Source organism: Dermacentor albipictus, chromosome 10 (assembly GCF_038994185.2).
Source record: "Dermacentor albipictus isolate Rhodes 1998 colony chromosome 10, USDA_Dalb.pri_finalv2, whole genome shotgun sequence".
Lineage (NCBI taxonomy): Eukaryota > Metazoa > Arthropoda > Arachnida > Ixodida > Ixodidae > Dermacentor > Dermacentor albipictus.
In genome coordinates, this window is record NC_091830.1 from 90,312,634 (window position 1) to 90,329,542 (window position 16,909).

The 16,909-nt window shown below is 44.7% G+C and overlaps 2 protein-coding genes across 2 annotated transcripts in view; one reads left to right on the top strand and one right to left on the bottom strand.

Annotated features, from left to right (window-relative positions):
- Window positions 1-5,528, bottom strand: part of LOC135910205 (uncharacterized) — a 130,966-nt gene extending 125,438 nt beyond the window's left edge. Inside the window, exon 1 of the mRNA XM_065442253.1 lies at window positions 5,467-5,528. The gene's annotated coding sequence lies outside the window, so the exon portion shown is untranslated. The remainder of the gene's footprint in view (window positions 1-5,466) is intronic.
- An 8,242-nt stretch (window positions 5,529-13,770) lies between these two features.
- The window catches only part of LOC135910230 (uncharacterized), a 164,709-nt gene continuing 161,570 nt past the window's right edge, over window positions 13,771-16,909 (top strand). Inside the window, exon 1 of the mRNA XM_070526645.1 lies at window positions 13,771-13,835. The gene's annotated coding sequence lies outside the window, so the exon portion shown is untranslated. The remainder of the gene's footprint in view (window positions 13,836-16,909) is intronic.

Below are 16,909 nucleotides of genomic sequence, written 5' to 3' on the forward strand. Positions count from 1 at the left end.
AAGCAGTTCGCGGCTCCCATGCTCCCCGCGGCAGCCACTTTCCCAAGGAGGCTCAATGTAAGAACGCCTGTTTACTGTGCCGTGTTTGGACGTTAAGAAACTACAGGTAGGAAAAGTTTGCGCTATCCTACGATAAGGCGTCCTTCATAACGCACTATACCACTGTGAGACCTTAAAAACCACAGTTTACTTTTATTTCCCAACGTGCACTGTGAACAACATTTTTGTTGGCATATCTTTAGTCAGCAGAAGCGGCTTAAGCTCACTCTTGAAAATATAGAGGGAGAAAAAATTACGACAGAGCTCAGCTTAAAAATGACTCTAGAGGGTAAAGTGATTAGCATTCGAGCAATGAAGGCAGACAGTGTATTCCTTAAGTGACGTTTTGAATGTCTTTAGTGGCTGCTGCGACACTAATGGTGATTCGGCTATACGCAACATATACGCCCCACTTTGCTATCACGCTCGCTTGCAAAATTTGCTCATGAGCATAGCGGCATGATGACGATGACATGAGGAGAGTCAGATGACAAAACTGGAACAACGATGACGGAGTGATAGCGAAGGCATCACGACCAAGAGCTCAGCGATATAGTGAGAGAAGCTATTAGACAAATAGGATCACTAGGCCTGAGCAAAATGCGTAAAGACAGCGGCATGATGATAGTCAGATCACGAAGCTGGAATGACGACGATGGAGCGCCTGCATATGCTTAGTGACCAAAGAGCTGGTAGACAACTTGGTTCAACGGGTCGGCGTAAGAAGCTCTATTGAGACATGCAGACTGATATGCTCAAAGTTTCTCATCTAGGAAATGAAAGCCAATCCCAAGTATTTGTCGCGATTGTGCTTGTGCTGTGCGCTCTGTGGCGCATCAGATAATAATTAAATTATCTGCCCTAAAACGCGAAACGCGTATTCCGGACAGATATCATCGTCAGTATAATCAGCCACTGACGATAAACGCGTATTGGCAGCTAGCTCTCATTTGTCATGTCGGTCCATTTCAATATCAGTGTAGGCGCACTGGACCCAAACCATAGGTATATTTCTAAGGAACAAAATTAGGGCAGAATTCATCTCACGATGACCTCCGATGGTATTACGATTAGAATTCAAGTTGTGTAGCAAAACATGGTATTTTTATTGTCACGTTTGTTCGCCATCTGTACTGGTCATTGTCACAGTTCCGTTGCTTTGCCTGTATTCCGATATCACGGCATTTCATGATGGCACTCACTCATTCGCAAGGACAACGCTGCACGAGAAAAAATGGTATTGTTATAGAGAGGTGAACATTCTCATGACGATGGTAAACCTACGACAGCATGACGATGACGACATGATTCCAATAGGGTGATGATGGTGTTGTGACGATGGCAGCATGATGAGAAGCGTATAATGAATCTGGAATAACGACGATAGCATGAACACAATGGTACGCCGACGATGGTATGGCAACGGACGCGTAATGTACACTGTCTACCAACGAATAGATGGTAAACCTTGAACAGGACCATGAACAAAGCCTAACTAACCACGCTCAGTTTCTACCAGTAAACAGGAATGGAGCATCGCTTTTCCTTGCTCCAAATACTTCTCCTAAAGTTTTTTCGTCTATTAGAGCTACAAGCAACAGCAAGTCGCTAGACGCCGACGGTATCCAGATTCGCCCTATAAAGTATGTGCTCGATATTATAAGCCCTATTCTAGCCCATGTTTATAACTTAATATTATCTACAGTTGCCTTTCCTAAGAGAATGCAAATTACCCGCGTTGTTCCCGTTTTCAAGCGCGGTGATAAAACAGCATTAAATAATTATCGGCCTATATCAATAATTCCAGTATTTTCTAAGGGTATTGAGAAAATAATGCATGCGCGATTACTCTCATTCTTTAACCGTCACCATTTGATCGCAGACTTTCAACATGGTTTTAGAAAGCACCGCTCTACGGAAACACCCCTCCTGAGCCAAAAAGAAATAGTTTTAGATGCATTCAGCCGGAAGCATATGGCACTAGGCATATACATAGATTTCTCTAAGGCTTTTGATTTAATTAATCATTCCATCCTTCTTAACAAATTAGAAATGTATGGTGTACGTGGAACCGCCCACTCGCTTATGACATCTTATCTGTCCCACAGATCACAGTTCGTAGATGCTAGTAACACAATATCTTCAAGGAAGCCAGTTATCACTGGTGTGCCGCAAGGCAGCATTTTGGGCCACTTTTATTTTTGATTTATATAAACGACATTGTACGCTGTACAGATAACGCTATATTCGTTTCGTATGCCAATGACACAACCGTTTTTATTACAGCCAACGTGGAAACAGATATAGAAATAAAGGCTAATAAGACGCTGTCTGACTTAGAGCGGTGGTCCGTGATAAACTGCTTAAAAATCAACCCTAAGAAAACAAAAGTTATCTTGTACGCGCCTAGAGGAAAGTTGTTGACAACTAATATGAATTTGTGTCTGGGCAGTGAGCAGTTAGAGATAGTGGATTGCGTTAATATCCTTGGGGTGCGTTTTACAAAGCACCTAACCTGGAATGAGCATGTTGATCATCTGCAATCTAAATTGTCATCTGCCATTGGTGTTATTGCTCGTCTGCGTCGCTTACTCCCGACCAAGGTAAAAATTATGCTGTACAATGCTCTGGTGGTATCTGTCATGCAGTACTGCGTCATGGTGTGGGGTACAACTGGTGTGACAAACTTGCACAAACTACATTTGCTACAAAGAAGAGTTGTGCGTTACATAGCTGATGTCCATTATACGCACTCCACAAAATCACTTTTTTCTAAATATGAAATTCTTCCTGTATTTTGTTTTTACAATTATAGGTTGATGTTGTGCTACAAAGATTTCGTAAAATTTGGCATTGATGATACAATTCATCTGGCAAAACTTCGGGAAAATACAAATATTCTACAGACCCGACACAAAGAAATGTGGTTCGTACCTACCCCAAGAACCTCTTATGATGAGCAATCTTTATCCTATACATTACCTTCGCTTTTAAACCTATTAGACCGACAAAATTTTGATCCCTCCACAAACCGAAACTCTCGCATTAAACGTTTTTGTCAACTTATTTATTTGCAAGACTAGACATTGCCTTCTCCTAATTTTGTTTTCCACTGTTATTTATGAGTGTTGATTATTTCTTGCCGTCTTGTTTCACTCTGTATTACCCGTTACATTGTGATGTTTTTTTTTTCATTTCTTGTGTATGACTGGCGGTCATCTTGCTGTTATGCCAACTTACAAGGGGTCGGGACCTCGTCAAGCTGTCCAAGCTTTTAGTCCTGTACTCCTCCTTCTTTAAAGAAATAAAATGATTGATTGATTGAATAGATGACGATGACATGACAACAAGTAGCATAATCATGACTGAATGACATGATGAAAGTAGAATGATGAAGAAGCAATGAAGCCGTTGGATGGACTGAAGGTGGTATGAAGACGACCGTATGACGACAACGGCATGAAGCTAAAGAAGTGATCACGATGCTAAAACGGATATGTCACGACAATGGCATGAGAACCATGATACGACAATGGCTTTGTGATTATGATGGCGTGACAACAATGGCATGACGAGAGCCGGATGTCGGAGCTTGAATTGCGATGACGGAACAAGTGCGATAACTTCACGACATCAGTATGGCAAAGAATGCGCGATGACAACTGTGCCACGACGATGAAGGGGTGACAATGGCATGACGAAATGTGTAACAACAATGGCTTCACTAATGCGGCATGCTGACAGTTGGACGACGAAGTTAGAACGATAACGATGGAACGAACGTCACGACATCTGCTGACAGTGAGGGCTCATGCATACATCATGACAGTGTTACGACGATAGCATCGCAAATGTATGAGGCCTGTGGTGTAACGAGTGTTGTATCACGAAGCCTGCAGTGCGATGATGACTTGAGGACGATCACCCGATCACGAAGGCATTACAAAAACGGTATGACAACGGATGCATGATAGCGAACATCTGACGATTACGCAGTGATGACTATGGCAGGACAGTGGTGGCTTAATCATGACTGAATGGGACACCTTGACTACGATAGAATTAAGAAGAAGATGGGATGACGAAAGTGGTATGACGGCGACAGCATGACGACCACTGTGTGACGACGACTGCATGAGAAGAGTGGAATGACGAAGTTAGAATGACAACGACAAAACGAGCACGATGAGATAACAACAAAAGTATGATGAACATTTAATGACGATGACGTTATGACTCTCGGGACATTATTGCAATGACATGACAATTGTGTAAGGACAATTGGATGACGACGAGTATTTGACAAGAGGGGCGTGATGACGGTATCACGAACGTCCGAAGAAGCTGTAGTGATGACAATGGAACAACCACGACCGACGTCCTCAGACAACGAATACCTGAGGAGTGCATGACGACGATGCCGCGAGCGTGGCTGCATCACGAGAGTCGGCTGACAAAGCTGAATTCTTTAAACATCTTTTAACTGGACGAACATGACAATATCTCTGTGGTGTCTCTCTATCGTTAGAATTCACCAGCATCTCACAATTCATGTTATAACTCTGCTCGTATTTTAAGGGCGTCATTAGACGCAAACGTCCCGCGCTTAACTAAAGCACGACCGCTGGATAAAATAAGAAAGAAAAGTAGCGGGCTGTCGCATGCATGAAAAAGTTTCCTTTGCCGCGACCCCACCAGCCGGCAAACAGGGCTCAAGAACGCACTTGGAACGCCGTCTCCCGTCTCGTCCTGTCGCTCCGAAATAGCGCTGTTGGGCCCAGCCAAGAGGCCGAGGACGCAACTGCGACTGTCACGTTCGCTCCCATTGCAACCCGCACCGAGCGGCCGTGCGTAAATACGCGATGCTAGTCAGAGGTATAATAATGTCTTGGCTTTTATGCGCATACGCGAAATTCAGTTGCATTCAGTTGCTATTTAGGTGCCCAACAAATGCATCGACTAATCTCCCGCTCAGGAGCAACAGCTACGCCCTTCCTCGTAAATCACTAGCACAACTCCCATACAGTGCTGCTGCAGAGAAAGAGACTTTAATAAAAGCACCTGAGAGCTGTGACCAACAGAATATTGTTGCTAGCTTGGCATTACGAAAACACATTTTCGCCTGTAACATACGAGTACAGGACGGTTGCCTATGTTTAGATAGCGTTTTTGTTGCTCATTCATGAACCCTTTTGGTGGCATTACAATCTTTTTCTTCCTTTATCAGCGAAACTTCGCCTAAACATTTCTTGCACCACGGATAAGCCTTCTACTCTCCTCTTCATAAGAAGCATAAAGGATTGGCCTTACGTGGTAAACCAAAAATGGAGCAACTTGGTGAACGGCGACGCTTACAAAGCATGCAGCGTCATCATAGAGAATAAACGAGGTTGTCACAGAAAAGTCACTTTTTAAAGAAATACTCACATCTGAAGGCGCCGGATTTGCTGCTCTGTTGCAGGATGCTGCTCCTCCGCGTTCCTCGCTCTTCTTCGTTCTCTTCCTTTACGATAAAGCTCGCTGCCCCTCATTTAACGGTTTGCAATGGACTCAGGAACAAATGGACGTTTTCTGTGTAACAACGAAGAACCGTACTTGCGCTTTCACAATTAACGTCCGAAACACTTAATTAGTCCCTTAATTGGGGCAAATAAGTTTACCCAGTCAACTTCACCGTGAGTTTACCTAACAGAAAGGTTCAAACTGACGATGTTCCTTCTGCTGGTGGTTATGGTACTTTAAAAGAAAGTGGAATTTAACTCTAGTAGTGACATGGATGGTAAATTGAGAGGAAGTAATGCAGCACAGCCTACATATAAAAGATAGGGTGGAATATGGTGGTGATGATGATGGCCCTCACTTATTGCTCATACACAATAATTTGGAGTATGCCTAAGCTTTGCCTTTTATAGTGAAAAGCGATAGCATTGAAATATCCCTGACGGCTTCTCACATTTCTCGGCAACTTCCGCTTATGCAACCGTAATGGGTACCGGGAAACGCCAGCGGTGAACGCTATGCAAGACAGCAAGCTTTCTGCTAGGAACGCGGCCTCCTGCGTGGACCCCAGATGAACGGAGCCGAGAACCCTTTGAATGGCATTGGAAGGAACCGGGCGCGCCACTCTATGTATTGCACAAACGCTGTAAAAGGGGTCTGCGTTTGAGTTTCAGCGTAACAAAATTATGCTTTGTCATACCTTCAAATTACAGTCCGGCTCCATCGTTTCTGTAGGTTGTGTGTTCGTGGTACTTTACGATTTTCTGACGCATCTTACGTTGAGGAATACAATTGGTTCAGCAACAAGTATGCGCTACACGAAGGGCCTCAGTTGTCGGGTATGCTTGATTCGGGATGATTTTTGTTCACAACAAGCTCAGACTCAGTGTCGGCGCCGAACGCAGGACGCCGACACGGAATTTTCCGGAACAAGGGGCCCTTAACGCTATTGCGCAACTAAGGAGGATAGGTTAGTAATCGGGCCGCAGAAGGTTGCTCTAGACAATTTTTATTTGAAAACGACGAACCCCAAGTACGTGGAAATCTGTTTCACTGGCCTATCTCAACACTCCCGTCTTTTCGGCGTTTCCAGCAAAGCCCTGCGAACGTAGTAAGATGGTTAGCAGCAGCCACTACTCGCTGCAGTAGTCCATTGTCTAAGGCGTTGCGCTGCTCAGCAAATGTTCGTGAGTTAGAGATCGACCTCGGTGGCCGCATTTCTGTGCGTAGGAAATGCAAAATAGCCCGCTTACGTGCGATGTTTACGTGCAAAGTCAAGAATCACAGGCGGTCAAAGTTATGCTGGAGCATATATCCTATAATTAATAGTACTAATCAGTTCGCGGTTACGGCATGTAAAACACGAACAGTGGTTCAAATATTGCAGCGCCTATTATCACTGTTGCACCGGATTCGGTGCTTGCAAATAATGTCCGAGGGCTGAAATGCTTCCAATATTCCACCTTTCAACTATGACTCCGTTCATGCCCTCTCTGTTTTGTGAGTTTAGAAAGCCCACAACTCCCTCTCTTACTTTCCTACGTGTTACCGCCAAAAGTCAAGAAATGAATGTGATGAATTTTTTTACAAGAACCTAAATAGGTCGTGAAGAGAGGATGTGTTTCTGCGAATAGCACGGCCTGAAGTACGGTGGCACGCTGTTCAATTGGGACTGCACTGATGAAATTGTGATTTAGGTGTGACTTACGTGTATCGCTCGTAATATCTAGAATTTCTGGTGGATCCCAAAGCTCTATTTTTAAAGGTAAGTTTGAATTATTCCAAGTTACGTGTATTTTCTTAATCATGTATCTCACGTATATCGTTTCTTTGTCGTTCATCATGTTAAAACGCTTACTGTGTGCTTTTTCTGGGTACATAAGAAAGCAATCCAATTAAATTAAATACTGATTTACTGCCAGCGACATGACGAAATTGAGTATAACAGAAGCGCGAGCAGCTGCAGAGGCACCATCAATGAAACAAAACAAAAAGCCACTATGAAAATAAAGGGCTGAAAATGAGTAGTGGAAATGTTGCTTAATAAATTCGACATTTACTTTGAAGAGATATAAGAGCGATTCTAAAAAAAAATTGAAAACAAGTGACAGAGGTTAGGATGAATCGGGGACGTCACCGTAGTGATGCACTTCAAACGTTTTGGGCATTCTGCTTACGGCCTATAGAAATTAGAGCGTAGATTTGACAAATACATATACAAATAAGGCATGGAGTCACGCCCTGAAATGTTTACATGCATAGCCTGTTCGCGCCAGGTTTATTTTTCAAAGGACAGCACTCTCTTTTCTTTGTGAGTGATTAGCCGAGAAACATGATGTTTTCCCCAGTAAGCCCTTTTGCTAAGAAGGCCAAGAAGCCACTTTGTAGGTTTTCTCAGCTGCATGGTGTTTCATCAATTATTCGCCAAACTAGAAATGCTGAACATAGTCGGTTGTACTGCACGCTCAATTTAATTTATTTCCTTGCTTGGTTTCTCCCTTTCAGTGGTGATTTTGATTGGCAAATTTTTAGGTGAATGCCATACGACATTGCAATCTTGAGAATGCAATCTACGACATTGCATGTGCAATTCATGCCAACTGCATCGGAATTGTGCGCCCTCTCGCGGCGTGGCCGGGAACCCTGCTGGTTGTCTCCGAATCGCTTCGCGCGCTGGCGCGAACAAACGAGGAGAAGCACGTGATGCGGAAACCGGACTCCTCTCTCGCACTCCGGTCTGAACACGCTGCTCCAGGTTGTGTCGCCGCAAGAGTCTGCGCGTGGCCTCAGAAAATTTTGGCGTTATGTTTGTATGTGTGCTTGATTCTCTCCCTGCCAAACTATTTCACGTTAACTTCGGTAACTGCGTGGCCGTTGGTGCGATGGGTAGAACATCGGACAGCTGGGCTTAGGGAACCGCGTTCGAAACCTGCTGGTGGACCAACTTGAATCAGGGGGTAGCTGCCGCTGTTCAATGATCTGCTTTGACGTTCGGCACCTCAGACAAAGAGCGAGTAACTTTATTTCCTTGCATCAGGGCACCGTAAGTGCTTCTGATGACCAGGAATTAACGTTATTCGCTCATGGCTGAATTTTTCGACGCGCATCTTGTCCCCCCTCCATCCGGGCTTCTTTTTCCGAATGATTTCTTTTAAGCCTTTTACACGTGCTGATGTTGCTGCAACCCCCAAATAGTTTGTTTTTATGCAGTGACGTCTTCTCGTGTGTCAGGTGTTGTTTTTTAAATGTTCAATATTTTTTCCACATATCAGACGTCAGCGCATGCGCAAGGATGTTTCTGGTCTGTTTTTCAAAAGAAACTCAGTTGCAAGTAAGCGCCTATTGTTTCCTGGTTTCCTTTTCCACGCAACAGTTCTTCGCTCCCCTACGCAAGGCAGAAGTGTTTAACTTGCGACCGCTTCCGCAGTGTCTTCCTAGACGATACGATGATTTAATGCGGCTTTGCATCCGCATGCACTGGGTCAGTTGTCCGCTTGACCAGGTTCCATGGTTGTTTTTCAGAAATAGCAGAAGCGGACACTACCGTATCGACAGTTTGCCCGCAGCCACTGCCACGCCTTTAGTAGGAGGGTTCCCTTATCTTCTCACATCACCTTTTCCCTGTCTTGCTCTTGGATCCCTGTATGGGAACCGACAGTTAACAGTGGCAATGCCGTTATTCACTCGTTTCGCGACTGTGCCGGTGCTACCTTTCTCTGTCGATTATACCTGCATAGTCTCTACAATTCTGTATACATCTGCTCATGACTTGCACGTTAGTATAAGGACAACCGCTGCAGTTGCAGCAACGTTTTTTCTGGGTTTGGTGCCTAATTAAAGCTATCAAGGGCCTAATATGACGTTTTAGATGTAGCTCCAGAGGCCATTGTATGCATGGGACTCAGTGGAAGGATCCAAAGGAGTCTCTCGCGTCGCTTTTCCTCTTTGCCATGATACTTCCATGTTTATGCACGCTCTGAAATTCCCCCTCGACGCGTCGTTCGAGACAGCAACAACAGCGGAAAAATCGAAGGAAGAGACAAAGAACGCTTTTCTTTAAATTGTTCTTTATATGTTGTACAGTCGCCTGTCGTCGTAGCGCCATCGCGTCCTTTGCGGGATCTCATCACTGCGAGAACCAAATGACCGAACGGTCCAGTAGACTTTCTGAATTCAGGGGTAACCTTATCCTGTTGCCAAGACGGGGATGGTCTATCCAGTTTCGTACTGACCTACAAGACTGTGTTTCTCTTTCAGTCTGTTCATTGTATGCGTCCTCCATAGATATACTGTGGAGCTAGATAAGGCCTTCCGTGTCACTTTGTGGAAACATTCTATAAACACAAATTAGTGCTTCGCCTCTATGCAATCACAGAAAGCTTCGCTATATACAGATGCCACCTAGTTGGATATGCTGCACCTTTTAGCGTCAATGGACCTATCGAAGCCATGCAAGGCACTGGATTGCGTAATTGCGTAGGGGCGTAATTTGAACGGAGCTCTGTACGAGTTTCCATTTCGCAATATATTGGCTTTCGCGGACAATCCGTCTCGTGCAGCACGTTGCAAACGGAGCGAAGTACGGCGCGACTGCCTCGCAAATCGGGAGATCGCGAGTGGCAGCGCATGGAGGATGCGTGGGCACGATTCCCAGCTGCCACCGCAGAGAGACCACCGCTCATGCAGCGCTTGGTTTCTGGACGTGCTATCATTGAAGGCGCTCGACGTATGCCATCGGTGAAAAGACGACGCGCGCTGCGCTGGCACCATCTCGTAGCCCTCCTTGCCGCAGAGCCGGTCTTGCGCGGAACTAGGCTTTTCTTCTCACACTTTTGCCATACCCGCCTTCTCCCTCCGCTTTCCTCCTCAAACTTCCTTCGCCCTCGCCATGTACCATCCCCCGCTGGGCTCCCCGTTGGCTCTTTATTCCTCCGCTCTGCTCGTTCGCTCGGCTACGCAGAGGGTCGCCGATGCACGTCAACGCTCATTCTTGGAATGGGCGCCTAAAAGACGCCCTCTGAAACGGTTGCAGTGACGACGGAAAGAAATATTTACGAAGAAACGTTTAGTGTACAGATACGATAAATTAGCATTTTACTTGGGACAGTAAGAAAACCATTGTAGCAATGTGTTCTTAAACGTCAAAGGTTACGTGCCATTTGAGCAGGAAATGCGCAGGGGCTTTGGCGAGATCAGTGCTACTACCGTGTGTGCCAGCTAACAGTAGCCAAGCTGTTCAACGAAAACGAAATAGTACAAAACACAGCCCCAGGTATAATTATAAGACCGAAAGTTAGCTGCGACGCCCTATGTAATATTTATATAATATTGGAATAGTTTTCAATATTTTATCCTATATAAATAGTTATTTTTATTTATCAGAAACTATTTAACACTGTTGGCTGCTTTTGCTATCATGGCAAGGCAAAAAACAGGCAAGAGCAATAACGATGTTTATATGATCCCTTTTTCTTTTTCTTTTTCTGCAGCCACCACTCATGTTTTTAGGTAGGAAAAACTGTGTGCGCAAATAAAGGTAAGAAGAACCACCATATGGGTTTTGAGAGCAAGGAAACTCTGCATACACATGGTACCAGTGGACTTAGTAAAAAAAAGACCTACATTAATTCATATTCCGATGCAGTTGGCATGAATTGCACATGCAATATCATAGATTCACCGTTTATGGCATTCACTTTAAAATTTGCCAATCAAAATCACCACTGAAAGGGAGAAACCAAGCAAGGAAATAAACTAAATTGAGCGTGCAGTACAACCGACTGTGTTCAGCACTTCTAGTTTGGCGAATAACTGGTGAAACACCATGCAGCTCACAAAATCTACGGTGTGGCTTCTTGGCCTTCTTAGCAAAAGGACTTACTGGGGAGCACATCATTTTTCTCTGCTAATCACTCACAAAGAAAAGAGAGTGCTGTCCTTTGAAAAATAAACGTGGCGCGAACAGGCTATGCATGTAAACATTTCAGTGCGTGACTCGATGCCTTGTTTGTTTATGTATTTGTCATATCTACGCTCTAATTTCCATGCACCGTAAGCAGAATGCCCAAAACGTTTGAAGTGCATCACTACGGTGACGTCCCCGATTCATCCTAACCTCTGTTACTTGTCTTCAATTTTCTTTGTAGAATCGCTCTTATATCTCTTCAAAGTAAATGTCGAATTTATTGAGCAACATTTCCACTGCACATTTTTCAGCCCTTTATTTTCATAGCAGCTTTTTTGTTGTTGTTTCATTGATGGTGCTGCTGTAGGTGCTCGCGCTTCTATTATGCTCAATTTCTTCATCTCATTGGCAGTAAATCTGTATTTAATTTAGTTGGATTGCTTTCTTATGTACCCAGAAAAAGCACACAGTAAGCGTTTTAACATCATGAACAATGAAGAAACGATATACGCGAGATACATGATTAAGAAAATGCACGTAACTTGGAATAATTCAATATTACCTTTAAAAATAGGGTTTAGGGATCCACCAGAAATTCTAGAATTTACGACCGATACACATCACACCTAAATCACAGTTTTATCATTGCAGTCGCAATTGAACAGCGTGCCACCGTTACTTCTGGCCGTGCTATTCGCCGAAATACATCCTCTCTTTAGAACCTATTTAGGTTCTTGTAAAAAATTTCATCACATTCATTTCTTGGCTTTTGGCGTTAACACTTAGGAAAGCAAGAAAGGCAGCTGTGGGCCTCCTAAATTCACAAAACAGAGAGGGCATGAGCGGACTCATAGTTGAATGGTAGAATATTGGAAGCATTTAAGCCCTTGGACATTATTTGCAAGCACCGAATCGGGTGCAACAGTGATAATAGGCGCTGCAAGATTTGAACGACTGTTCGTGTTTTACATGCCGTAACCGCGAACTGATTAGTACTATTAATAATAGGATAAATGCTCCAGCATAACTTTGACCGCCTGTGATTCTTGACTTTGCACGTAAACATCGCACGTAAGCGGGCTATTTTGCATTTCCTCCGCACAGAAATGCGGCCACCGAGGTCAATATCGAGCCCGTGACCATTTACTGCGTAGCGCAACGCCATAGACAATGGAATACTGTAGCGAGTGGTGGCTGCTGCTATCCATCTTACTACGTTCGCAGGGCTTTCTTTGCTGGAAACACCGAAAAGAAGGGAGTGTTGAAATACGCAAGTGAAACAGATTCCCACGTACTTCGGCTTGTCGTTTTCGAATAAAAATTGTCTAGAGCAACCTTCTACGGCCCGATTATTGGCCTATCCTCCTTAGTAGCGCAATAGCGTTAAGGTCCCCTTGTACCGGAAAATCCCGTGTCGGCGCATGCGTCCGGCGCCGACGCTGAGGCTGAGTCTGTTGTGAACAAAAATCATCCCGAATCAAGCATACCCAACAACTGAGGCCCTTCGTGTAGCGCATATTTGCTGCTGAACGAATTGTATTCCTCAACGTAAGATGCGTAAGAAAATCCTAAAGTACCACGTACCCACAACCTACAGATACGATGGAGCCGGACTGTAATTTGAAGGTATGAGAAAGCCTAATTTTGTTACACTGATACTCAAACACCTTTTACAGCGTTTGTACAATTCATAGAGTGACGCGCCCGGTTCCTTCCAACACCATTCAAAGGGTTCTCGGCTCCGTTCATCTGGGGTCCACGCAGGAGGCCGCGTTCCTAGCAGAAAGCTTGCTGTCTTGCATAGCGTTCACCACCGGCGTTTCCCGGTACCCATTACGGTTGCATAAGCGGAAGTTGCCGCGAAATGTGAGAAGCCGTCAGGGATATTTCAGTGCTATCGCTTTTCACTATAAAAGGCAAAGCTTAGGCATACTCCAAAATATTGGGTATGAGCAATAAGTGAGGGCCATCATCATCATCACCATATTCCACCCTATCTTTTATATGTAGGCTGTGCTGCATTACTTTCTCTCAATTTACCATCCATGTCACTACTAGAGTTAAATTCCACTTTCTTTTAAAGTACCATAACCACCAGCAGAAGGAACATCTTCAGTTTGAACCTTTCTGTTAGGTAAACTCACGGTGAAGCTGACTGGGTAAACTTATTTGCCCCAATTAAGGGACTAATTAAGTGTTTCGGACGTTAATTGTGAAAGCGCAAGTACGGTTCTTCGTTGTTACACAGAAAGCGTCCATTTGTTCCTGAGTCCATTGCAAACCGTTAAATGAGGGGCAGCGAGCTTTATGGTAAAGGAAGAGAACGAAGAAGAGCGAGGAACGCGGAGGAGCAGCATCCTGCAACAGAGCAGCAAATCCGGCGCCTTCAGATGTGAGTATTTCTTAAAAAAGTGACTTTTCTGTGACAGCCTCGTTTATTCTCTATGATGATGCTGCATGCTTTGTAAGCGTCGCCGTTCACCAAGTTGCTCCATTTTTGGTTTACCACGTAAGGCCAATCCTTTATGCTTCTTATGAAGAGGAGAGTAGAAGGCTTATCCGTGGTGCAAGAAATGTTTAGGCGAAGTTTCGATGATAAAGGAAGAAAAAGATTGTAACGCCACCAAAAGGGTTCATGAGTGAGCAACAAAAACGCTTTCTAAACATAGGCAACCTTCCTGTTCTCGTATGTTACAGGCGAAAATGTGTTTTCGTAATGCCAGGCTAGCAACAATATTCCGATGGCCACAGCTCTCAGGCGCTTTTATTAAAGTCTCTTTCTCTGCAGCATCACTGTATGGGAGTTGTGCTAGTGATTTACGAGGAAGGGCGTAGCTGTTGCTCCTGAGCGGGAGATTAGTCGATGCATTTGTTGGACACCTAAATAGCAACTGAATGCAACTGAATTTCGCGTATGCGCATAAAAGCCAAGACATTATTATACCTCTGACTAGCATCGCGTATTTACGCACGGCCGCTGGGTGCGGGCTGAAATGGGAGCGAACGTGATAGTCGCAGTTGCGTCCTCGGCCGCTTGGCTGGGCCCAACAGCGCTAGCTAGGGGCGACAGGACGCAATGGGAGACGGAGTTCTGAGTGCGTTCCTGAGCCCTGTTCTATACCGATCCTATAGAAACAGTCCCGGCTGGTGGGGTCGCAGCAAAGTAAACTTTTCGATGCATGCGACAGGCCACTTTTCTTTCTTGTTTTATCCAGCGGTCGTGCTTTGTGTAAGCGCGGGACGTTTGCGTCTCGTGACGCCCTAAAAATACGAGCAGTGTTATAACATGAATTGTGAGATGCTGGTGAATTCGAACTATAGAGAGACATCACATAGACATTGTCAAGTCCGTCCAGTTAAAATAAATTTAAAGAATTCAGCTTTGTCAGCAGACTCTCGTCATGCAGTCGCGCTCACGGCATCATCGTCATGCACTCCTCACGTATTCGTTCTCACAGGCCGTCAGTCGTGGTTGTTCCATCGTCATCACTCCAGCTTCGTCTTCGGACGTTCGTGATGCGGTCATCACGCCCCTGTTGTCAAATACTCGTCGCCGTCCAGTTATCCTCGCACAATTTTCATGTCATTGTAATAATGTCCCGAAAGTCATGCGGTCATCGTCATCCATTGGTCATCATACTTTTGTTGTGATCTCATCGTGCTTGTTGTGTCGTTGTCATTCTAACTTCTTCATTCCACTCTTCTCATGCAGTCTTCATCACACAGTGGTCTTCATGCTGTCTTCATTCTCTCGTAGACAAGGTGTCCCATTCACTCATGATGGAGCCACCACTGTCATGCCATAGTCATCACTGCGCAATCGTCAGATGTTCGCTATCATGCATCCGTTGTCATACCGTTTTTATAATGCCTTTGTGATCGGGTGATCGTCCTCAAGTCATCATCGCACTGCAGGCTTCGTGATACAACACTCGTTACACCACAGGCCTCATACATTTGCGATGCCATCGTCGTAACACTGTCATGATGTATGCATGATCCCTCACTGTCAGCAGATGTCGTGACGTTCGTTCCATCGTTGTCGTTCTAACTTCGTCGTCCAACTGTCAGCATGCCGCATTAGTGAAGCCATTGTTGTTACACAGTTCATCATGCCATTGTCACCCCTCCATCGTCGTGGTACAGTTGTCATCGTGCATTCTTTGCCATACTGATGTCGTGAAATTATCGCGCGTGTTCCATCATCGTAATTCAAGCTCCGACATCCGGCTCTCGCCATGCCATTGTTGTCACGCCATCATAATCACAAAGCCATTGTCGTATCATGGTTCTCATGCCATTGTCGTGACATATCCGTTTTAGCATCGTGATCACTTCTGTAGCTTCATGCCGTTGTCGTCATACGGTCGTCGTCATACCACCTTCAGTCCATCCAACGGCTTCGTTGCTTCTTCATCATTCTACTTTCATCATGTCATTCAGTCATGATTATGCTACTTGTTGTCATGTCATCGTCATCTATTCGTTGGTAGACAGTCTACATTACGCGTCTGTTGCCATACCATCGTCGGCATACCATTGTATTGATGATATCGTCGTTATTCCAGATTCATTATACGCTTCTCATCATACTGCCATCGTTACAACACCGTCATCACCCTATTGGAATCATGTCGTCATCGTCATGCTGTCGTAGGTTTACCATCGTCATGAGGATGTTCACCTCTCTATGACAATACCTTTTTTTCTCGTGCAGCGTTGTCGTTGCGAATGAGTGAGTGCCATCATGAAATGCCGTGATATCGGAATACAGGCAAAGCAACGGAACTGTGACAATGACCAGTACAGATGGCGAACAAACGTGACAATAAAAATACCATGTTTCGCTACACAACTTGAATTCTAATCGTAATACCATCGGAGGTCATCGTGAGATGAGTTCTGCCCTAATTTTGTTCCTTAGAAATATACCTATGGTTTGGGTCCAGTGCGCCTACACTGATATTGAAATGGACCGAGATGACAAATGAGAGCTAGCTGCCAATACGCGTTTATCGTCAGTGGCTGATTATACTGACGATGATATCTGTCCGGAATACGCGTTTAACGTTTTAGGGCAGATAATTTAATTATTATCTGATGCGCCACAGAGCGCACAGCACAAGCACAATCGCGACAAATACTTGGGATTGGCTTTCATTTCCTAGATGAGAAACTTTGAGCATATCAATCTGCATGTCTCAATAGAGCTTCTTACGCCGACCCGTTGAACCAAGTTGTCTACCAGCTCTTTGGTCACTAAGCATATGCAGGCGCTCCATCGTCGTCATTCCAGCTTCGTGATCTGACTGTCATCATGCCGCTGTCTACGCATTTTGCTCAGGCCTAGTGATCCTACTTGTCTAATAGCTTCTCTCACTATATCGGTGAGCTCTTGGTCGTGATGCCTTCGCTATCACTCCGTCATCGTTGTTCCAGTTTTGTCATCTGACTCTCCTCATGTCA